We start from the raw sequence: 24529 nt of genomic DNA on the forward strand, positions 1-24529 counted from the left end.
GCTTTTGCGATTGAAAATTATACAAAATTCTAATCTTGCGGAATCCTTAATTGGAAAGGATCTGGTCTTGGTGATAAGGCTTCATTTAAACACTTATGCGTGCGAGCCTTATTTAAAATCACACACGGTTATAAAAAAACTACAACATCATTTATATTCTGAATACGAATGGCGGAATAATATCCAATGGAATATAGTTTTTTTTTTTTATTTTTTATTATTTAATAAATGTTTACAAGTTACATGTTTAGACATTTTTTTTTAACTACCATACTAGGCTAATGCCCGTGTTGTGGTAGTTATACATGAAATAATAATAACAATGACATAAAAGAACTAAAAAAGTAAAATAAAAGTAACATAAGTATGTAAGTATAAATCATAATGAAGTAATAATAATAAAAATAACTTAGAAGAACTAAAAAATACTATTTTATAGAAACATAAGAAAGAATTAGAGAAGAAAAAAAAAGAAAAACAAATTTGATGATAAATAAAACTAAAAACAAGTATATTAAAATTAATAGTAAACTGAAAAATAAAAAAAAAGTATATGTATATAAAAAAGATACAAATAAAAATTAAAAATATTAAACATTAAGATTAAAATTTAAACATAATTAATGTAGATTGTTTAATGCATATAATTGTTTGTGTGCAAGTTTATATATCTTAGGTATTATCTATAAGACAACATGTTTATGTTCAACACTTAATTTTAATTTTCGTGATATGAGACAAGTTGGAAAAGAAGTTTTTAATTTTTTTTTTGTGAACTCATATAATCTTTGAAGAAAGGTCGTCCCCTTTCAAATATCCATTGATGTACACGAGCAGTAAATATGGATATAGAATTACTAGACTTTAAGTCGGTACTCAATGCATTGTATATTTTAGGCGCGATGAACCAGAATTGCCGTTGAGCGAAAGAGGTTTTAGTTTGAGGAACCACGCAACCCAGGTTTGATGAAAAGCGGGTGTGAGCTTGGTGTTGTGGAGCCAACAGTAGGTTATTTTTTCGTATGTAACAAATGCTTACCTTAGTAAATAACTGTCGTATATCTAAGACCCTGATTTTAGCAAAGAGTTCATTAGAGGGATGGGTAGGTTGGCATTTAAATATAATTCTCAAAATTAGTTTTTGAACTTTAATAATAGGATTAATAATGGATTCAGCACAACCACCCCATCCCACTATACCATACGTTGCTATAGATTGGAAAAGGGCAAAGTATACGCTTCTTAAAGTCTGTAAATCAAGGATGGACCTAAGGGAGCAGAATACATGGCAGAGTTTACGAAGTTTGTTTACTGTGTCACTGATATGGGCTTCCCACCGTAGTTGGTTGTCTATGATTATTCCCAAATATTTAACTGCATTTGATGATTTAAGGGTAGAACACGTGCAATTTATATTAGGTGTGATTTCGTGAGTGTGTAAATTGAGTGAACACGAGTGAATAATAGGTTTAGGGCAGTTGTTGGGTACATTATGTTTGCGGATGGAAAATGTCATATATTGGGTTTTGTCGATGTTAAGTGTGAGGAGGTTTGTGTCCAGCCAATGTTTTACTTTTAATAGACCATTATTAGCTTTGTTAGTGACTGATTCCCATGTTACATCTTCAAATATTAGAACAGTGTCATCGGCAAATGATACTATTTTACCTCCAATATTCATGGCACAAAGTGAGTTTATGTATACAAGAAATAAAATTGGTCCTAGTATACTGCCTTGAGGTACACCAAAGGACATAGGTAATTTTTCGCTTATATGTGTTTTGTCAGAGTGGATGAGAGTTTGTTGTGTTCGATTCATTAGATAGTTTTCAAACCATGTGTAGGCTACTCCTGTTATTCCAACCCGATGTAGTTTTTCTAGCAGTAAGGAATGAGAGACCGTATCAAATGCTTTCGCAAGATCGAGAAAGACAGCCAGTGGTTTGCGACCAATGTCAAGATTATAGGAAACGATTTTCGTGAGGGCAGCTATTGCATCAGATGTACTTCTACCTTTGCGAAAGCCATATTGGTTGTCTGATAATATGTTGTTATCTTCGAGGAACTTACAGAGTCTATGTTTCACAGCTTTTTCTACAATTTTAGATATTGTGCTTAGTAAGGATATCGGTCGGTAGTTATTTACAGATAATTTGTCACCTGCTTTGAAGATTGGGATTATTGTAGCCTGTTTTAAGGAGTTAGGAAAAGTACCAGTTTTGAAGCTTGAGTTGATTATGTGTTTAAGAGGGGGGGCGATAAATTTTTGGAGGTGTTTAATAATTTTTGCCGAGATGTGATCTATTCCGGTGGAGTTACTGTTTTTGAGAGATGCTATTATTTCCATAATTTCTGATTCAGTAGTGGGAGTGAAGTGAAACGGGTTGTAGGTCAGAGTACTGATAGGTATACCATTTGCAAGATCTTTCTCTGAGACGTTTTTTCTGGCTAAAATTTTTTTTGCTAAGTTGGGACCGATATTGCAAAAAAATTGATTGAAATGGTCGGATATTTTTTCAGGTTCAGAATTTACATGTATTGTTTTGTCTTCGATATTAATTTTAACAATAGGTGTGTCGGTTTTATTAATGTTGGCTATATCTTTTATGATATTCCAAATTTTTTTTTATCATCGGTAGCTTCACTGATTTATTTTTTGTAATAATCCCTTTTAACAGTGTCAATTATTTTTTTGCAGTTATTTCTATAACGTTTGTAGAATATGAGAGATGCATAGTCGCTAGGGTTTTTCCTACAGAAGTGATGGATCTTATCACGCTTTCTGATACAGTGGAGAATACCAGCAGTGATCCATGGTTTAATTTTTGTTTGTGATCGGTTTGTTTTAGTTTTTGAATATGATGTTGCTTTGGCCAAGTGGTTATGTAAAGTATTTATAAATAAATCGCATGCAGAGTTGGCATCAGTACAAGAATAGATGAGTTCCCAATTTTCTTTCGAGACATGATCTAGGAGAATTTCATAAGAAATCATTACTTGGGGTGGAGCATTTTGAGTTGGTTTGTGAATTTTTTTGGTAATGGAAGTAATGATTGCATAGTGGTCTGTTATAGTTGATTGATATACAATGGATTTGTTGTCTAGTTTACTCTTAACGAACACATGATCTATACAACTACTATTGTTTATGTCTGATTCTCTTGTTGGAGTGGTGACAGCTGGCAAATATCCTAATAAAGTTAGTGCATTTAGGTATTCGTTGGCTTGAGGATGCGTTTTGTTGATTATATTTATGTTAAGGTCACCAATTATGTAAGTGTTTTGGCAGTGTTTTATGTTTGTTAATATTTCTTGTAGTGAGTATAAGAATGGGGTTATATTATGAGTATTCGGAGATCTGTATATAGTAAGGATTGTTATGAGGTTATCAAGTTGTATTTGAAGGCAGTTGGCGTTTTTAATTCTGACCTCTTTGACTGAGTGTGGGATGTGAGTTTTGATGTATACAATAACGCCATCGTTTTGAGTTTGGTTATGTAGTGTGTTATAGTGATTGTAGTTTTTTATTGTTTTAGGAAGGAAATTTTTTTGAATCCAGCATTCGGTCAAGACAATTACATCGAAATCTAAGGCAAGGTCAGTAAGAAGAATGGATAATTCATCAAAATTTTTGTTAATACTTCTAATGTTCATTGAAAATATCATAAGGGTAGAATTAGTTAATAATAATTGACGTACAACTTCAGAATCGTTGGTTGATGAACATGGGATAGGTGTTGTATTATCTAGTAGATCTGCTAAGTCTTCCATTTTTTGGTTTTTTGCATTGCGTTAATTATTAATAGTAAAGATGTAGTGACAGTGATATCTTTATTAGTAATATAGGTATTGATTTGTTGTGAAGATGTAACATAAAGATATAATTTATACTTGGTCATTTTGAAATTAGGAAGATTATAGAAATGAGAATTGAAAGCAATGGTATTATGAATATGTGGTATACATGGGATTTGAAATAATGATTTTGAGATAAAAATCTTGTTTGTAGGTAAAAATAACGCACGGTTAAGTAATGTAAGAAAAAAATATTTCCGAAAATTCTTATTGTTCGCAGAACTAAAAACAATAAAATTTAAAAAGTTAATTTCAATCTTGTTAGTAATTAAAGTAATATTGCATTTAAGGGTAATCGTATCAATATGTAGAATATTATTAAAATAAGTTGTACCACTGGTTTCTGTTGTTGGCAATAGTCGAGAAAGAGTTCGCCAGTTATTAAAAGCAATAACAAAATAACCAATGTATATAATTGTATAAAGCATAGTAAGTTGTAATGGTTTTGATGCAATTACAATAACACATTTTTTACATGATAAGAAAAGTAGATTACTGGAAAGAGGTGATTGTATTAAGTTATTTGATCGATTAAAAACAATGATGGGGTACATGCTTTTGTTAAATGTCTTTGGGCTAGAAAAATCCAATAATATGTTTTTTGTAACAGAGAGTATCAAGTAATATATAGATGAATATATAATAGTATACAGGAGAATCAAGTTCTAGAGGTGGGACATGTACGGGTCAATCCCATATTTATCTAGAGGTAGGACATGTACGGGTCAATCCCATATTTATTTAGAAGTAGGACATGTACGGGTCAATCTCATATTTATCTAGAAATAGGACATGTACGGGTCAATCTCATATTTATCTAGAAAAAGGACATGTACGGGTCAATCCCATACTTATGGTTTATCAAGAGTTTTTTTTGCATCGAGGGTAGTCTCGCAAATTAAAGCCATCTTTTGTCCATCCATACTAGAGATATCATTTCATTTGTAACACGGAAAAGTTTGTAGATCTTTAACAATTAAAACACAATAATTTTCGATTGATGACAATTTGAAATTGCATATTCCTTCGCTTGCAATTTTCCGTTTAGATCTTGATAATTGAATCTCAGAATACTTAAAACTTGTTGAATTCCGATGCATGCAAAGCGTATTTAAAAATAACAACAGTTGATTTCTATCTAAATATATAATGGAAATAACTATTTTAGTTGGGGATTTAAGTAAACTCGCACATAATATGTTTTTAGGTTATTAGTTAAGGTGATTTATGCGTATTTCCTAACCTTCAAGCATCGAGTCGAGGGGTAAGGCTAAAGCTAAGGATAAGGGTAAGGGAACAATAAACTATGATTTTCGATAGTATGGGGAAAGGTTAAGGGCCTTCCTTACTAGCGATCTCAATCGTTGTATGAAGAATCATGAATTGTCAGATTCGAACGACAATCTAAGTTATTAATCGTCAAAATATCGATAATGTAGCCACGCTTGGCTATCGTAAATACATTTTTCTGTCGAGATATATGTTTTTACTAACAATTTATTTTCGTTAAATACTATATAATGAACATCTAAGAATTCTCCTACTCATTCGGCTCTATGAGGTGGCCGTGAATGCACGCTTTCTACGGTCCGTCGTGTCAATATTTTTTCAAAGTTCGAAATTCCGCGTAATTATTACACTTCCATGAGACGTTTCAACAATATTCCACTCTATGCGTTGCGCGTAGGGACTATAATAGTGTGTCGCCTTTTTTTATGTTTCATCTGTGCGTTTCCGTCGAAGCTGTGTAGTGTCAAATAGTATTATTAAGAATCAATTTATTGTTAACATTTTTTTGGGTTTCTAGGTAATAAACAATTTAATATTATTAAGAATTAATATATTGTTAACATTTTTTCGGGTTTATAGGTAATAAACAATTTTATATTATTAAGAATTAATTTATTGTTAACTTTTTTTCGGGTTTCTAATAAATATAGTAATAAACAATTTGATGTTTTTAAAATATAAAAGTATATAAAATATTCCAGCACTTACAATAAAATAAAAGAAGCACATCGTATAAAAATGTTTCAGTCGAAAAGATCGAATGCCGAAATCACTTACTTCGAAATTATTGCAAAAAACTTAAATCACTGTTAGAAGTATCCCTTAGCATTGAGGAAGATTGTGTCAAGCCGTATTTTACGCCTGAGAACGGCTGTACGTTGTGCAATAACGTACCGGAAGACTATGAATTAGGAAAAATAAAACAGTTTTATTTGAATATATTGAATGGTCCAAAACATGTATTTGGAGACCACTCACTATGCAAGGAACGGGCATACTTTTGCAAACGGGATACTGGCGACACTAATTACGTACCCAATATGACTTCGAGCTTGATAATGTCAAGAAACGCTTTTACAATTTTTGCATGCTACCCGAATTAATTGATCCTCGACATAATCGCTAAATCCTGAGTATTTAGAAAAGTGCATAATAGCGAAAAGAAACAAAGTAAAATTGGTTTCAGCTAAAACTAAAACATGTAAAAAGGAATTGTTTCGAAGAAATCAATAACATTTTATTTCATTGAAGTGTCTTTAGAAGAAATTTCATTTATATTCCTAATGTATGTAGTCCACATTTTTAGAAATAGGGAAAAGGAGGGTTGGAAAGTTCCTGGCTATTCAGATCTAGTCACTAAACAACTAAAGAAACAAACTACCTTAAAAAATTGAAAATTAATAGTATTATTACTTCAATAGAAGAGAGTCCAAATATAATTACTAATCATATAAATTACTTCTTCAGTGACATTGGTCCAAGCTTCGCTAGTAATTTGTGCAGTGCTAATAAAACTATTGAGATGTGTCTGGTGAATGATTTTAAATCTGAACTTCACGTTACAGGGGACAATTTTTATTTTAAACCAACTAGCATTTCTGAAGTCACAAATGTGATAAATGATTTAAAAATGTCTTTCTCGTGCGGTATTGATTCTTTAAGTGTTATGGTGTATAAAATGCATGTATCCGAATTAGCTTGTCTCATATCTCACCTTGTAAATACAGGAGTTTTCCAATAAGAGGTGAAATTTTGATATTTAATCGTAAAATATCAATGGTTTCGTTGCTTGTGTGGCACGTAGCGCCGTCTTGTTGAAAGTAAACGTTGTCCAGATTAATACCATCCGATTCCGGCCATAAAACATCATTCATTTTTTTTCGGTCGCGTAGTCCATTCACTGTTGTCCATTCTGTTGCTCCAGCCTCATTTTCAAAAAAGTAAGGTCCAATGACTCCGCCGGACCATAAACCGCACCAAACAGTCACACGTTGAGTGTAAAGAGGCTTTTTAACAATAACTCTTGGGTTTTTCGAGCCTCAGATGCGACGATTTTGCTTGTTGACGAAGCCACCGAGGTGGAAATGGGCCTCATCACTCAAAATGATTTGCATTTGATTCACTCAAGTGAATTTTAATAAGTTCAATGCGTTGTTGAAGCGTGTATTGTTCCATTTTATTAATGGCGTTGTTTCTACTTGTCAAATGTCAAAAAATGACAGCTTCAAAAGTAACATCTACCGAAATAGCGGGCTATTCAAAATAACACCTCTTATTGGAAAACACTGTATTAGCTTCGAGAGTGGGATGTTCCCTTCTCATTGTAAGTAATTCCCCTTTTTAAATATGGAGATCGTCTAGATGTTAATAATTACAGACCTATATTCTTACTCAATACTCTTTCAAAAGTAATAGAGAGATTAGCTATGTCGAGATTGGTATCATTCTTAGAAACATATAATATACTCTCTAGCAATCAGTTTGGTTTCAGAGAGAATACAGGAACAAGTGATGTAGTGTTGAGGGTATTGTCCAAAGTCAAAGTCAAACATGAATACAATGTCCTGAAGGAGCTTGCAGAACTAGAAAGCATTACCATAGAAAAGTGTGGTCTTTTCATACATGAAGAGTATCCGTATATGGGTGCGACACCAGATGGAATTTCTTCTGAATACACCGTGATTGAAATTAAATGTCCTTTCGGAGCACGCAGCATGCTCATATAAGAAGCAGTAAAATCCAAAAAAATTATGTTAGCAAAAATGGAGAAATTCTGGTAAATACATCTCACGATTGGTTTTACCAGGTTCAGGGCCAATTACATGTAACAAAAAAAGCTATTTGTATGTTTGTTGTATGGACTGAACTCGGATAAAAATCGAAAAAATTTTACGTGATGACGAATTTTGGCAGACTAATATGGTTGAACAGCTGAATCGCTTTTAAAATTTTTGCATGCTACCCGAATTAATTGATCCTGGACATAATCGCTGCATGCCTATTATAAATCCTGAGTAATTCAAAGTGCATAATACCGAAAAGAAGTAAAGTAAAATTGGTTTCAGCTAAAACCAAAACATGTAAGAATTTTTAAGAAGATCAATAACATTTTCATTGAAGTGTCCTCAAAAGAAATTTCATTTATATTCCTTATGTATGTGGTCTACATTTTTAGAGATAGGGAGGATGGGGGGTTGGAAAGTTCCAGGCTATTCAGATCTAGTCACTAAACATATCTACGCCGTTCTCAAGCAACTTTCAATCCTGAATTATGGTCTCTCACCAGGGTGATACTGAACGTATCTTCCACTTTTGAACGAGGTACAGATTCATTATATGTAACTATATAAAATTTATTTTAATTCTATAATATGACATACTTATATAAATTAAATTAAATTTGTTTTGTCCTCGCCGGCTTTTGAACCCGTGACCTCAAATTAAACTATACAATTTAGTATTAACAGTGCCCCGCCGCACTGCGAAACCAGTCTGGAACAAAGGGAAGCCTTTTGTAACTCTTTATAATTGTATTTATCAAAAAAAAAATCCAAATAAAAAGTTATATTAAATGTTGTTACTGAGAACCTCCTCCATGAATCAAGCTATTGTAATATTGCATTACATTCTAAAATATATTTTAACATAATTTTCATAATCACAATATCTTTAATTAATAATAATTTGTTTTGCTCTGTGCGTGTCTTGTATTGAATGGAACGCACCGGCCAGCTGCCAGGTGCAGCGAGTTAGATATTCGAATTCGCGCTAGAAACATTTAGTAGCGAGGGCCGTTAAGTGTTTTAAGTTTAAACGCTAAGGGTAAGGGCAAGGGAACAATAAATGATGATTTTCGATAATGAGGGGTAAGGCTAAAGCTAAGGGAAAGTGTAAGGGAACCATATACGATGATTTTAGATAATATGGGGTAAGGCTAAAGCTAAGGGTAAGGCTAAGGGAACAATAAACGATGATTTTCGATAATTTACCTATGGCATAGCCAATTATGTTGTGTGTATGTATGGAGAGAAGAAAGGAAGAATAGGGGGAATAGGAAAGTTCGAAGTACCCGGCTAGTCAGATCTAGTCACAAAACACGGCTAAAGGTCATTTCAAGCAATCGATTCAGAATCAATGGAAATAGAATTCGAAAGACAAATAAAAAAAAAATCGATAGCCAAGTATGAGCAATTCTATACACATCTGTGTATAGAATTGCTCATATCTAGAAAGAATTTGATTTTTATATATTTTTTGAACGTTTGAAAAAATAATTTACAGAAGATATAGTAGTTAATTTACCCAATATTATACAGAAGATGTACCACTATAATGAAGCTAGGCTTGGGTGTTATTAGGGATGTGTCATTTAGTTTTATTGTCTGCATTGGTATTGTTGGCTTCAATATGAAAAAGTGTAGTGTGCCTGGTACGCCTCGTTGGAACATTTAAACTAATGACGGATAGCAATTCGGGACTATCTATTTTATTATTTAGCAGATTATGTAGAAACAACAGGTCTGATAATGTGTATATTAGTATGTCTTACACATCTAAATATGTATATTAGTTTTCTCGCTCTGTCTTTAAGTGTGTTTACGACAATACCATTTGAAGCAACACTACAACAAAACACTAGTTTGTTTTATTTACCGCACATGTGGATGTGGATAGTACATTATCCAAAATAATTGTATTTGACCACGTTCAACCTAACGTCTAACCAAATACTCCAACTGTACAATGTTACCCACATTTCCTTTGAGAACCGAACGATACAGTTACTAGGTAGCTACTGTCTCATCTCTGGTGTTATCAACCGATAGAAGGTTTATCCACCTACTCGAAGTAAGCATAAATTAGGTTTGATCATTATGTAATATATCATTGAAGAAGAAGGTAATACTAACAAATTAGAACAAAACAAAACAGAAAAAGACACAGAAAAAATGTCTCAATTGAGTTTCGAACCCTAGATCTCCATCTTACCGGGGCAACGTCTTTATCCACTCGACCATTGGGACAAATTATTATACGTCATATTGTCGATCACATATTTCAAATTCAGAATTAACAATATTATCTTGCAACTATTTTTTTCCCATATTTTGACAGCTTTTGAATGATCACGACGTACTAAATAATTGGTTTATATCCTAGATAGCGTCTCGGATAAACACATGTGATTATTATTTATATGGGATACCTGTTAACTTTTTCTAAAACCGTAATTTTTTTTTTTAACTTTTTTTAAAATTTTGAAATACAAAACAAGACACAGAAAGGATCTCTGTCTTAACGGGAAAACGTCTTTATCCACTCGACCATTGATACCTAATTATTATAGGCAAGAAGGTTATCTTTTTTTCTGTGTCTTAATAATAATAATAATAATAATAATTGGATAATTTGTAGAGCGCCGTTTTTGTGAAAAATCACCTCAAGGGCGCTGTACAATTTATTTCCTAGGATCTACATTTGTTATTTAGAAAAGATACCAAAACATACTTACCTGGCAAGTCACTTCCAACAAACACACTTATATTAAAAAGTTTATGCTTATAAAAGATAGAACTGCACGCAGAGGACACTATATCAAAAAAAACACTGGTCGTCGCATGATCTTAAGTCTGCTATAGTTTTTTTCATGTATCATTGAGATTTGTTAGTATAATCATCTTTTTCAATAATTAATTAATTATTTCATTAATTTCTATTGTTCTGCAACCAGTCACGTATAGCTTAACAACATATTGATCCTCCAACCACATAGGGGTAAATTTTCATCACTGCATTTCTAAACTCTGTTCTCAACTACCCTAAACTACAATTCATCCTTTCAACAGATTAATCAAACCAAACTTCGAACTAAATTGTAACAATTTCTACACAGAAACACATAACTCTAAAAGCACACAGAGTTCCTACCTACCCATATCTCTAATCACGTTAGTCAGAACCATTGAACCGGAGAGTGAGGAACATACAGCAGTTATTAATAGATGGACACACGATTTCTCTCTATTTACTTTTTAACTTAATACCCTAAAAAAGCCAAAATCGTGACGTAAGTGAAGCTACAGTGCACAAAAATATGCGACGCTCGGCACTGGTGTATTGGACAGACCTACGGTTAAATTTGAAGTGATGAAGTAGTGTAAAAACAATCTCAGCGCGCGGCCCCGGCATTATGGGCGGACGTACGGTCGACTTTGCTCTAGCAGGCCTGGAAATCGATCTTTCTGTGGGGTTTATTTTAATAATTTCTGATACAAAAATCTTAAATGTTTCTAGAGGGATCCCTCGGGAAGAAACTACTTCATCATCTAAAAAAATAAAATCTGGTGCTTACCGTTAATTTTATAGTAAAAAACGTGTTACAAAATTTTTAAGACGTTTTACATAAAATATTTTCATGGTAAGGTCCTGTTTTTAACCTTAACTTACATCCGTAGGGATCCCTCTAGATACATTTGAGATAACAGTAATACGTTTATCCGAAATAATTATCATTTAAGCGTCGAGCAAACCCCCGTTATTAGAGTTTTAATTCGCTTTAAAGGGTGTTCAAATAGTGTATTTTTAATTTTGGATAAAGCATGTCTTTTTCATAAATTTTTTTTCAAACATTAATCGTAAGTAACGTTTAAAAAGATAATATTTTACAAAACCTGTGATGTAATCTTGGAATTGGTAATATACCTACTTCCCGACACCCGATAGAGCTGAATCTTGGCAGATACATTCCTCGCCGATGACAATGCATTCCTTGCAACTCCTTCAGTGACCTAGGGAAAAAATATAAATTATGGAAAAGACGGAGATTGGATTTAAAAATATATATTATCTAGGGAATATTCGAGGTTCAAAAAACATGTTTTACGCTCATTAATTGCAATATTTTCTGATTTTAGTGACATTCTGGGGAAATTCTTAGGGATTCTTTAAAAACGTCTATATTAATTTAAATTATGTTTTCTTGAATGAAATTAACCTACTTTCCGACATCAGATCGAGCTAAAACTTAGCAGATAGACTCGTTATCGATGAAAATGCGTTATATCAATTTTTATGGCAATCACGTACACACACGTGGACATATACGTCATACGCATGTCTCTGAAATCGGATGACATTACAGCAGTCGGTCTTACCCTATCGGCATTTGGCGATTTTAGTAGAGTTGTTGAGTCCAGTCACTGGGGAGGAAGGTTCAATCCTCAGTCAAACCATTTTTTAAGCATATATTAATAAAAAAAAAATAATTAAAAAATACTTTCAGCTTCACAAATCCTACAGTTATAATATCCCGTGATTTTTCACGGGTCTGCGTTAGTATAAAATAATAATTGAGATATCCATGGCTCAAAGTACACAGAGTGTGAGTTCCTCAATCGAGTAATCCACGTCGATGTAATCACAGATGTGGACTATATCAAAGTGTACACTCGAAAAGATGCCTACGTACCTTCATCTACGTTCAAACCGAGCAATATGATAGGTACTGAGATGAGCATTGAGATGGGTAGTACTGTTAAAATATATATACTGTTAAAAAAAAATATATACTGTTAAATATATATTAAAAGTATATATATATATTATACGTAACATATAAGTTAAAAAGATTAAGTAAACCGATTTCAAATATGAATAGATGTACAATAGGTTTTCCAATAAGAGGTGTTATTTTGATATTCAATCGTAAAAGATCAATGGTTTCGTTGCTTGTGTGGCACGTAGCGCCATCTTGTTGAAAGTAAACGTTGTCCAGATCGATACTATCCAATTCCGGCCAGAAAAAATCATTAATCATATCTCAATAGCGCAATCCATTCACCGTAACTGTTGCTCCAGCCTAATTTTCAAAAAAGTAAGGTCCAATGACTCCGCCGGACCATAAACCGAACCTAACAGTCACACGATGAAGATAGAGAGGCTTTTCAACAATAACTCTTGGGTTTTCCGAGCCCCAGATGCGAAATTTTGCTTGTTGACGAAGCCACCGGGAGGAAATGGGCCTCATCACTCAAGATGATTTGCATTTGATTCACTCAAGTGAGTTTTAATAATTTCAATGCATCGTTGAAGCGTATATCGTTCCATTTTTATTAATTGCCTAGTTTTTACTTGTCAAATGTCAAAAAATGACAGCTTCAAAAGTAAAATCTACCGAAATAGCGGCTATTCAAAATAACACTTCTTATTGGAAAACCCTGTATTATTTGATAAAGTGGTGGGCGACCAAAAATTCAAAAAATCAACCCACAAAAACAAAGTTTTTTTGAATTATCGAAGAAAGCAAACACTTTGTGGCTTGACATTATACAAAATGAAACAAACACTTAGTTTTAAACCACTTTAATTTCGAGTTATATTAGTCGATTTTTGACTATCATCAAAATGATAATTCATTATGTCTTTAAAAAGTTATATTAAGTCATGGAAAGTGATGAAACAAAAACTTTACTAACTGGGTTAAGTAGGTTAGGTTTGGTTTAATTTATTGAAGTGAAACTTCTTTAGGCGCGTAATTCGGGGACGGAGTAAAACCGAGTCAGGATCGACACGAAAATGCGGGTACCCCCACCACCGCTCACCGTTCACTGTCCCTCTCTCACCATATGCGCTTGTTGAGGTGGGGGAGCCGCTCACGAACGTTCTCTCCCGACACGGGACAACAATCGATGCAGTTTTTGCACGATTCATTAAGGATTTAAGTGCTCATGTATATATCTCGCACTTTAGTTACCATAACCCAATTATCACGACATTAGGAAATGATATTCATGAAATTGACAATGAAAATGGCACATGATTGGTAAATTGTCATTGTAATTTCTTTGTAATTTTTAATTGTAATATTGTTATTTATGTAATATTGTATACTTGTGAATAAATTGAAAATTTTTGGAACTATACATTAATCGAACGTCATTCATCTATAAGAAAATATTAGAAAAAGCAAATCCATGCTTCGTCGTTGAATTATTTAACCTCTAATTTTCAAACTAACCTAAGAGAGAAAATAGAGATGATGAAATGAAAATAGAGAGAGAGGAATACTAGAAGTTTCACTTCTGTCTTGCGTAGGCTTGACACACCCACTTTTTTTTTTTCATCGTTTCTAATGACTTTATATCACTTTTTAAAAGTGTGTTGAATTGTCACTGTGTTGAGTTATCATGGAACCATATTTTTAAATGTCTAATAAAAAAAAATAAAAAAAATTGATATGTCTGAGAATTGAACATTCCTATCCAGGAACTGCAGTCAAGAACTCTAACAACCTCGCCAAATGCCGATCGGCTAAAACCGAAATTAATTTCATATACTCGTATTAACTGCTGTAATATCATCCGATTTCAGACACATGCATGTGTCAGCGTGTGCGTATGTGTATGCAATCAAAAATTGATAGAATGCATTGTCATTGATAACGAGTCTATCTGCAGAGTTTCAGCTCAATCGGATGTTGGAAAGTGGGTTAATTTCCGCTTCCAAGATTTACATTAATTCATTTCCATAAACAAAAGTGAAATTCAACAGAAAATTAAAAATATTTAAAAAATACTAGTATCAGAATCATAGGTAATATAAACGAAGGGATGTATATATTATATCGTGTCAACTGTCACCGTACTAAGATTAAATTCCACGCGACTCTCAAAACATCTATGTAATGAAAGTAGTGAATTTGGTGGGTAGGTAAAAACAACGATGTAATTTGAAGTATTGTGGGTGAACGATGTTGAAGATAAGCGTTGTGCGGCCGTACTAGTATTGGTTTATGGTCCATCTCTCTTGTATATTATTCTCCCAGGTCCTACGTCATCTTTGGACGGTCTTTTGAGGAGTGAAGGAGAGGAGGTTCTGGAAACGAAAAATGCAAGAGGGATTGGTAGGAATATGAGGATCAGTGGGATCAGGAGTGACGGACGTATGGATCCATCCCTCCCACTTCGTTGCAGGCAATGGGAGAGAGTCCGACTGGAGAAATCAAATGGTTTTCCTTAACCGACCTCTCCCAATTTGGCCCGCTACCCTGCTGGTAGGCAGACGATCTGGACAAACCTCACCCCATGATCCTGGGCACCCCTGATTAGTAACCAAACGTAGCGAATCAATAAAGGTGAATTATCGCACAGGTGTTGGAGATAAACGATCGCGAGAGGCTGGTTTTGAGAGACCCTTTGACCTCTCCAACTGGTCTCTTGACCCATTGCCTTGCGCCGCAGCGGAGGGATAGATTCATAAGTCCGTCATTCCTTGATTCACTGATACCTAGATTACTACCTACCCCTCATACCTTTTTTACTTCCCAGAACTTCTTCACCTTCCTTTTTTTAAAAAGGTTCATCATTCCCAAAGATGGGAATATCCCTAAGGGAAATAACTTTGTGGCATAGACATATGAATATTAGAAGACCTGCCCTAAGTGATTAAAAGCGTATTATCCCCACTCCCCATACCGGTTCCATTGGAGCCGGCTGTGCTCGCGTATGGCCTCAAGTGAAATTTGAAAATCTTGTAAAAATAGATGTGAAAAAGAGAATAAACCCAATTGTCGTATTACATTCCATATATAAGCATTATTTTACTTTATTTTAAGCATATTCACATCGTACAATATGAATCAGTTGTTACTATCACATCGAGAAACGTCTGGACGCGAAACACAAAGCTGGTTGGTTGCTGGGAAGTAAATTATGAACATTTATAAAAGTGTCTTAACTAAATACTTAAACGAAATATTCGACTCTGAAAATAGAACCGAATTTGTTTGCCGAATTTGGACTTCGCAAATTTGTTCATAACGTGGCGAGTAATTTGCGCAAAATAATTAATTCAAAAGCAGATTTTACTTTTAAGAAGTAAATGGTGATATTATAATGCGAGATGCCTATTTACTGTCAGATTGATTTATTGACGAATCACAGTCAGCTTCACTCCCTTCGTTCTTCAACAGTTGATTTTACCCCTCGCCATTATCTTCTCGTCTATTAATTCCTATGTCTGTGCTTTGTGGGGGTAGTGTAAAAAAAATATTTAAAAAAGTATGGTAAAAAAATCCAACGCTTGGTCCTTTAGTCATGTGTCTATTGAAAAACAGAAAATATCTAATATAATTTAAAACAAAAACGTATCGTTACGTTCTTGCTATCAATAGAATCGACTACAGCACTTAATACGAGTACACGTACTTGACCGTAGTCCGTAGACCACTACTTAATGTGAAGTTAACACTCTAGGATACTAGTAGCAACTACATGCAAATAACGTACTTGTAAATGTATATCTAGTACTTGTACATGTACATGTACAGATTATACTTGACATGTATGTGCAAAGTCCTGAATCACTTGGGCCGAATACTTAACGCTTGAATGCATACGATACGCTTTGAGCTAGCGGCTCCCATCACCTGAAAACTATAAAGGGTATCCGGGGTTAAAGTGCGCTAACTTCAGGGGGTGATTCTACATGAAAGTACAAGTAAAAAAGAGTAAAAACTTTTTATGAATTCTAACGTTTTAAGGTAGTTTTTGGGTAAAAAAATTGAATTTTTTTAATGTGAAAATAAATATTGTTCTATGTAATTATCACGTAGAATCCCTTCCAGAAGTTAGCGCTTTACCCTTGGACACCCTGATAATATTATTTATACAGGTGTTCAGAGTAAATTGTCCTATCTTTGGGAGGTGATTCTAAACGATAGCACGAGTGAAAAAGACCAATTACTTTGTTTGAAATTAACTAATGATTTAGGGTTGTTATCAGGTCAAATAAGTTGATTTGTTTGTGCTTAGAAAAATTCACTTTATCGAAACATGTTTTTGTGAGAAAAAACAATGTTAAATTTAAAAAAATTATACTTTATTAAATTTCTACCATATTGTTATTAAATATTACCTTCAGAAGTTGGTGCACTGTACCTCTTTTATATTTCTACCTTCTATACAAATAAAAATGTAAATGTTCGTCTGTTCAAAATCTTAATTCTCCGAAAGTTCTTCTCTGATTGCTTTGAAATTTTGACACAGCTTTGAATTCGTATACGCGCGTGTTTTTATATACCTATATATTATAAAAATAGCACCTGTGATAGGAAAAAAAAACAGGTTTTTTTAAACAGCGCTATTTGTAACGTAAAAGCAACACATGCTATTGTTTCTTTATCTGCACAGACATTTTTTTTTTTATTTTTTTTTATTGAAACATATAAACAAGGTTACAATATTATAACAATATAAACACCAATATTTAAATCACTCTCCTAATAAAGCAGCTGCTTGTGTTTAGGAGAGGACAAAAAAATATTTTTACATTTGTTTAAATTAAACAAAAAATATTAGTAATTTAACAAAAAATAACAATAAAAGTAATAAAAATAAAGGTTAGTTAATAAATGATTCAAAGAATTGAAAAGGCGAAAAAATATTAACATACTAAGTCACAGCTGGTAGTGTTATGGTTAGTTATCAATAAAGAAGGTAATATCAACAATTTATGATAATATTATCTATCTTAATTAATTTGTTAATTTAAACAGATTTATAATCAAAACAGAAGAATCTACATTTCATAAAAAAATATTTTCTCGATCTGAGCAATTATTATTTTTTTTTTCGGCAACTAAAGAGATGAAAAAACTTTACTACTTTACTATTCGGATCTAAATTTTGACGCATTGTAAAATACATTAAACACCTGGTATTCACCCCTCAATAACCGATTTTTAAAAATTTGGTTCACAAGTTTCTCGCCTGTACCACTAGTTTCTCATCACCCACACACACACACATACACAAACAGACACACACATACACCCACACCCACACACATACGTGAACACACTTTAATTTTTTAAAAGAAAGAAAAACATTCCCTAGTTACGAATAACTTTACAAAATTTGAAAATCTCCTACTGCCACAACAGTAAGCGGAAAATGTTGCTTGTGTTGTGATGGAGGACTTAGCCAGACGAGGAATTGAACACACTGACCCAAGCGCGATGTCAACTCAGCCACCGACCGGTCTTACATCTATACAATATATATTTAAAAAATATAATATCGTTTATCTTCATAATTTCCATAAATCATTCCCTAACGTGTACTAACTCCCGCCCGGTTAAAAATATATAATCCTCACCAAATATTTCACGGAGACATGTCATTGGTAGCGATCCTTTAAATTATTACTAAAATTTTGTCAACTACGATAAAGTCCATTTTTCTCTTTAAAAGATATGTAATAGGTACGAACATGTGTATACACGGTGTGAATACATTAAATTTGAATATTTACCAGAAACCCTCGCTTGGCTTAATGTTATTACGTAAAACGTTCTAATGAAGCAAGAATTTCTAGGCAACAAAATGGGTAGGTCCCTAAGGGCCCGTTCCCACTTCCGTTTTCAAATCGGAGGCGGGTCCCGTTTTAAAAACGGATGGCCAATGGCCCTGTTCACACTACCGTTTTAAAAACGGACCATACTCTACAAAAAAAAAATGTCGATTCAACAAAAACATGTTATTTGCTCATTCTTCAGTAATGGTGCGCAATGGACGACGATGAAGCTCTTGTTGTCATGTTGTACTTATTAAAAAGAAGGAAAAAAGTGAAAAGAAAATTTTGGGTACACCCAATCATAGCCGAATGATTTTCTGTAGGAATTTTCCAAGTGTTAATTGGTGAGTTGAGAAGTGATGAACTAAAGTTCTTTAATTATTTTAGAATAATAATGATTGGATTATTTATATAGCGCCGTTTTCACCATGAAAAATCACCTCAAGGGCGCTTAATGGCTTAAGAGAATGTCTATCACTTCCTTTAACCATCTACTGGAATGAGTTTCAGAGAACTTAACATATCAAAATACAAAATTGAGAAAGTGCATTTGTCCTGAAGAAAGGCTATCGATATTTTAAAGTAAGAAAACAATAACAACTCAAATATTTTTTATTATGTGTTTATTAAAATAATAAGCTCTTCCGTGCATCTCATTAAAGCTTTAAAATTTAAAAAAAGTAAACTTAAAGAAATAAAAATAAAAATTTTGATGTACAAAAGTTGTGTACACCAAGTGTTTTGTTTTTATTTGGTTAAAGATAAAATATTACCAACGGAAGTGGGAACGGGCCCTAAGGGCCCGTTCCCACTTCCGTTTTCAAATCGGAGGCGGGTCCCGTTTTAAAAACGGATGCCCTAGTGGCTGTAGTGGATGTATGGAGCTGTTCACACTTGTCCGACACGATTTGAAAACGGATCCGACATTTTTTGTCGGATGGCTCGCCTACGCAGCGCGTCCGTTTTCAAATCGTGTCGGCACACGCTCGCTCATAGTGTTGTATGGAGCTGTTCACACTTGTCGTCCAGTCGTTCCGGCAGAGTCCCCGCCAAACCCCGACCCCTCCCCGCCCGCTCCCTGTCGCAAGGAAGCAGGCACGCAGCGTGCTTGTATTTGGTTATTTTGTTAAGTAAATAAATCAAAACTACAATAATGGATAAGGAAATAAATCCCGAAAATTTAATACCACTGGTCGAAGAAAGAGTATGGTAATATTTTATCTTTAACTAAATAAAAACAAAACACTTGGTGTACACAACTTTTGTACATCAACATTTTTATTTTTTTAATTTTAATTTTTTTAAATTTTAAAGCTTTAATGAGATGCACGGAAGAGCGTATTAGTTAAATAAACACATAATAAAAAATATTTGAGTGTTTATTGTTTTCTTACTTTAAAATATCGATAGCCTTTCTTCAGGACAAATGCACTTTCTCAATTTTGTATTTTGATATGTTAAGCTCTCTGAAACTCATTCCAGTAGATGGTTAAAGGAAGTGATAGACATTCTCTTAAGCCATTAAGCGCCCTTGAGGTGATTTTTCATGGTGAAAACGGCGCTATATAAATAATCCAATCATTATTATTCTAAAATAATTAAAGAACTTTAGTTCATCACTTCTCAACTCACCAATTAACACTTGGAAAATTCCTACAGAAAATCATTCGGCTATGAATGGGTGTAGGTACCCAAAATTTTCTTTTCACTTTTTTCCTTCTATTTAATAAGTACCACATGACAACAAGAGCTTCATCGTCGTCCATTGCGCACCATTACTGAATAATGAGCAAATAACATGTTTTTGTTGAATCGACAATTATTTTTTTTTCGTAGAGTATGGTCCGTTTTTAAAACGGATCCGTTTTTAAAACGGTAGTGTGAACAGGGCCATTGGCCATCCGTTTTTAAAACGGGACCCGCCTCCGATTTGAAAACGGAAGTGGGAACGGGCCCTAACAAAGACGTTAAATCACCACCGAGAAAATTTCATGATTATTCAATTCAAGATGAATTTCAGCTAAACTGGAATGATAAAATTTAAGTGCATTTGTTTGAGATACCATTTATATAATTTTACAAATACGAGTACGTAGATTTCAGTGGAAGTTACAAGAGATTTATTAATCAGAATGTCATTTGAATTTAATTTATTTGTTTAAATCAGCGATATTCAAACTTTTTTGACACCTTGCCTGCCGAATATTGAATTTTCCTTAACCTGTTAACGTCTCATGTGATAATCATTTATTTTTTTCGTAAGAAGGTTATCTTACCTTGCCTGCCCAACAATCAAGTGGCAGTATATTTTGTCTGACTTTACGTACATTATGCAGACAGGGGCGCACTTGTGAGGTATACACCAAACGAAAATGAAGCAGGATAAGCAACAGGATTTTTTTTCTTCAGCTAGAACTGCCACTTAAGTTCTTTGTTAGTGCTTATTTCGATCAGATTCTTCTTTTCATGTGCTATCTGATTCTTCAGCGTTCCATTTCACGTAGTTCTTTATTTAATATAACGATACAAGCGTGACATAACTAGGGCAATACAAGCGGCAACTCCATTCAGCTGTTAATATACTTCTGGGCGCTGTAGGACGGTCAATGACCTTCCGCCAAGCGTTCGGAAACACTCGCTAGCATTCGGGTATCTCCGTAATGGACTAGCACCATCTTGCGAAATATCCGAATACTACAATATCCAAACTGACGTCATTAATTCCAAAATTTCCAAAGCCACTATGATTATTTGTTGTAACCGAAGGTTTATAAGTAGAAACTCATCATTGCGTGACCAATGTATCGCTAAGCGTCTTCTGGGAATATGCTTAAGTAATTAACGATGTTTTATGTGTACCCAATAATGTTCCTATGGAGAGCAATAATTCCTAATTAAATGCCACGTATTTCACTCAATTTAGTTGTCGACGAGGCAAGAATTTATTGTCAGCGGGTCGGTAATGTAATTTGTGGCGATGGAGAGCTACTTAGGAAAAACGTTAGAGGGTTGTTTTTCTATATTATATGTAGATATATTGTCAACTTTCTATAGCGTCGTTGACACATACAATCAACTTATCAACACACTTACACTACTTAATTGTTATTGTCAACAAAAAAAAAATGGTTTTAAAAATTAAAAAAAAATAATTTCTGACATAAAATTAAATAGAGTATCATTACAAGAAAGTGGATTTAGCGCGTTTAATGTTCTGTCCCCAAACTTTGCAACGATCTATACCTAAAAATTTTAGAATATTAAAATTTCATCAAAGTGTACACTGGTTCACCTTTTTTGCCATCAAAAGTAAGCCGGATAAATTTCTGTTTCTCAGTGACGTTTGTCAAAAATGTATACATATGCATCAAAATACAAAATTCTTGTGTCGGTCACTTCTACTTTCTCGGTTCTGTTTATTTCTAAAGTGTATGATATGTATTTAGCTATGTTTGATGACCAGATCTGAAAAGCCAGGAATTTCCCGGTGGCTTTCCCCTATCACAACTTTAAGCCTCACAATATACCCCATTTGGTATGCCATAGTCCCACTGGCTTCACAAGTTTTGGAGCACTTGGGATTTATGACTTCACAATTTAGGAAGCGGGTATGTGTCGCCACTTGCCTCTATCCGTTGGATAAATAATACATCTGACCTAGATCACCCCAAGTGGTTCGCTATGTTTATCGACTTGGCAGGAGTGCCCGGTATTTATGGAGTGAGGTTTGTCCAGATCTTGGCGGCTCGGCGGTGCGTCTGTCCGTCAACGGCAACGCAATATGAGGCATTAATGCATACGTCCGTCACTCCTAGACACACTGACTCCCCAGTTACCCAGAACTTCCTCTCATTGAAAATACCCTATACATAATCCACAAAGATGACATATGTCCTGAGAAAAGTTGTTTTCCTCGAGACCTTCATTGTGTAGATACTGTTAAAAATATTTAAAATCACGAATATTCAAGTTTGTAAAAGTGTCTTGGTTTATTTAACGGAATGTACGGGTAATACTTCAGACACATAAGTACAAAAGTGTTTAATTTTTAGCACAGTGGAAGACACTCTCAGGATCGCCCTGGTTTAGGACCACCATTCAGAAATGGCTTAGGCCGTATTTGGTGACTCTGATCTGAAATACCAGGCATTTTCTACTTTCCTTTTCCCCATCTCCTTCCATTCTCCACTACCTTCATATTCACAACATACCCCAATCGGTGATTCCATAGACTCACTGGCTCCATACGGTTGGGAAAAGCACACAATTTTTTTTCCATGTGGGCTACCATTTCCATATTAAATCTAAAATCCCTTCAATCACGATCACAAACATCATAATTTGTTTAGTTCAAAAGGTTTACATTTTGAAGCATATGTGAAAATCGGCTAATACCAAATTCCCCAATGTTTCAAGCATCAAAGGTACAAGGGTAGGTTACGCATGTAAAAAGTCACGGTAAAGGATTACGTGTTCTACCCTTGTATATATTCTAATTTCATATAATTGAATTCGAAATGATTACGTGGAAATCCAAATTATGTGACATTAAATATCTCCGTCTTTTTAAAAAATTACATCAACAAGATTGAATTATTTTCTGTTTATCTGAAATAAATAGGAGGATGTTGAATTTCAACATTTTTAACAAGATAATATACCTCTACAATATAATAATATACAATGATATCATAAAGTTTGTTGTGTTACACAGAGTCATTAACAACTTAATTGACAGTCCTTCCATCGTTGCCACTATAAAATTCGATGTTCCGACTAGACACAAGAACCCAAAAAAAAGTGTAACATTATTCTGCAATACATGCACAACAACTATCAGACACACTCACTGACCAGTACAATGCATGATCTGGGCAACAAGTTAGGGGGTACTATTGGCATATTTACTTATTTAAAATATAAATAACTTTATTTACATCACTTTTATTTATAAACACTTTCTACATGTTTCGTGAACGATGTTCACATCATCAGGATCAAATGTACACCAAAGTTAAAAATTAATTATTGATCACCCAGGGAGAGGAGGGCTAGAAAGAAGGGGAGGGCTGAGAAGTGGTGAGAGTTTCAAAGAATTGGGAATTAATAATGTCATTAGAAGGGAAAGTCCGGTTGAGTGGGAAAATATTTAAAAGAGGGTTTGTGAGATTTGTTCAAAAATCTGAATTAACATTTTTTATTATATCTAAAATTTCAAAGTTATTAATTTGAAATGTTTTTTTTAAGTTGTATGAAGTATTTTAAGTCCTGTATTTATATCTGTGATCATATTTTAATAAATGATCTGCAAAGTCAGAATCACTATTGTTGTTATGACCCCTCCCTATATAACCCCTTCCACTGCGGTGCAAAGCGATGTTCTGAGATTCCCGATGAGAAGTCATAAGGTCTCTTGTGCATTTTTTATTAAGATGTCTAATCTTTACCCCAGTAGAAAATTGCAGTATCATCTGCATGTAAAAAAATTTCACCGTTTAAATCTAATTGGGAGATATCATTTATATAAATTTGGAAGAGTAGTGGTCCTAGTATGGATCCCTGCAAAACTCCATAGTTTTTTGGAAGGTGGTTGCTATTTTGATTATTGATGCTAACGAATTGCATTCTGTTGCTAAGATATGATTTGAATTGAAAAGTATTAAAGATAAAAGAAATCAGGGACAGTTGCAAGTTAATGAATAAGGAGAACGTGAATGAGATCTGGAAAGTGATAAAGACGAAGATTATAACAACGGCAGAGGAAACTATAGGCAAGGAAAAACCCCAAGCAAGAAAGGAATGGATAACCGATGAGATCCTAAATATGATAAAAGATAGAAGAGAGCTAAAAAATGATAAAAGAGCTGAATCACAAAAGGAATATAAAGTGCTGAGAAACAAAATAAATAGAGAGTCAAGAATAGCCAAAGAAACATTCTACCAGAATAAATGCGACGAGATAAACGACGACCTCAAGAGAGGAAATGTAGAAAGAGCTCACGCTGCGGTGAAAAACTTCTTTGGGATGAGA

General features: G+C 33.9%; 1 long non-coding RNA gene across 1 annotated transcript in view; it reads left to right on the plus strand.

Annotated features, from left to right (window-relative positions):
* Positions 1-24529, plus strand: part of LOC149410232 (uncharacterized) — a 221408-nt gene that overhangs the window by 190716 nt on the left and 6163 nt on the right. The gene's annotated exons all lie outside the window — the stretch shown is intronic.

The sequence above is a fragment of the Hesperophylax consimilis genome, chromosome 28, assembly GCF_061612785.1.
Source record: "Hesperophylax consimilis isolate HC1 chromosome 28, BYU_Hcon_1.0, whole genome shotgun sequence".
NCBI classification, from domain to species: Eukaryota; Metazoa; Arthropoda; class Insecta; order Trichoptera; family Limnephilidae; genus Hesperophylax; species Hesperophylax consimilis.